The sequence below is a fragment of the Triticum dicoccoides genome, chromosome 6A (genome assembly GCF_002162155.2).
Source record: "Triticum dicoccoides isolate Atlit2015 ecotype Zavitan chromosome 6A, WEW_v2.0, whole genome shotgun sequence".
Taxonomy (NCBI): domain Eukaryota; kingdom Viridiplantae; phylum Streptophyta; class Magnoliopsida; order Poales; family Poaceae; genus Triticum; species Triticum dicoccoides.
The window spans coordinates 506223004-506224590 of NC_041390.1; positions in this window are offsets into that span (position 1 = coordinate 506223004).

Consider the following 1587-nt stretch of genomic DNA (forward strand, 5'->3'; position numbering starts at 1 on the left):
GGCGAACCGTGGTGGTGTCTGCGTCAGAGCGCCGTGTCGAGAGGGCTCTGAGGGGCGGAGCAGCGAGGCGGGTGGCGCCTGGTCGGAGTACTCCGGGTAGGGACCCGCGGAGCCGGATGGCCCGCCGAACTGTGGGAACGGTGTCGGCTGTTCTGGAGCCATGGTGTAGACCGGTGATGGCGAAGACCCAGCCGCCCACGCCGGTAATGGCGACGGAGAGGGCGAAAACCGGACCTGGTGTATTGGCAGGCCGGTCGGAGCGGCGAACGACAGCCGGCGCTGGGCAGAGGTGGCGCCTGGAGCTGCAGCGGCTGTTGCGTCTGCTGTGGGTAGCGGCCAAACGCGGCGGAAACCGGTGTAGATGTCGGCGGCCACGGTGGCCAGAGCTGGCCTGCGGCTGGGGACTGCTGGAGGTGCAGCAGCGGCGGAGGCCCGCTGGTGTACCCCGCCTGGAACGGCAACAGGGGCAGTCCGCTCGGGCCAGACGTGGCCTGGATCAGCCAGTGCGTCGCCGGGTGGCTGTAGGCAGGGGGCGCAGCCGGCGGGGTGGTGTACGGGCTGGCCAGGTACATGGAGATGCCCTGGACGGCCGTCACGAGGTCCTGCAGGATGCTGGTCATCTCCTCGGGCGTGAAGACGGAGGTTGTCAGCGGCGCGGAAGTGGCGGTGGCCGACGACGCGGAGGTGATCGGGGCCGGCGACGTTGGGGACCCGACAGTGGTCATCGGGGCAATGGTCATCAGGGCGGTGGTGCCGCCGGGCAGCGTTGGCGTGGATGACGATGATGACATGATCGCAACTGAGTCTCTGGATACCAAATTGGTAGAACCAGGGATCCTACCGGACCTGCTCCATAGGTTGTAGGGGAAGGATGGAGCGGGGCGAGGTGATGAGCGGGCGCGCCGGCGGCTGGGCGCCGTCGCGTAGAAGGAAGATGGCGGCGGTGGCTAGGGCTAGAGGCGGCTAGGGTTCCGGCTCCTTGGGAGCTGGGCAATAGGGATAATAATATTCTTATTGCTTAATCTCAAAAAGAGTCTTACAACATATATTTATAATCTAGATAACTTGCATACGAATTAACCTAAGATAACTTGCGGGCTAAGATTGCCCGGTGGGCCTTCTACGGCCGTAAGCTAAACCGGTCATAACAGAAACATTGAACTCGCGAGGAATGATAAAAGGCGGGAATAAGAAATCTTTCTGACAAAAAGCAGCAGGTTTCTTTTTCATTAACTAAAAGCATCTTTGACCGGACCCCCCATTTCCTTCCTATATGTCGAGGCGGACAATCCAGACATTGCACAGACCAAAAACGGCCGCCCAACCGGACCCCGTACCCAGCCCATTCCCAAAGATCTTGGACAAATCCAAAGAAAGTGAATAATCAAATTCAAACCCTTGTTTTCTTGTTTTTCTTCTTTATTTAATCATAAATCCCATTTGTCCGGGGTGTCCGACACTCCTCGTATCCAGTGGATATAAGGCGGTCCGGACGCAGTGGCCACGTCGGATCGGTTAACTCTTTTCCAATGGACACCAAGAAGATGTAGGATCTACACATCTCCCATCCCATCTCAAATCTCAGCC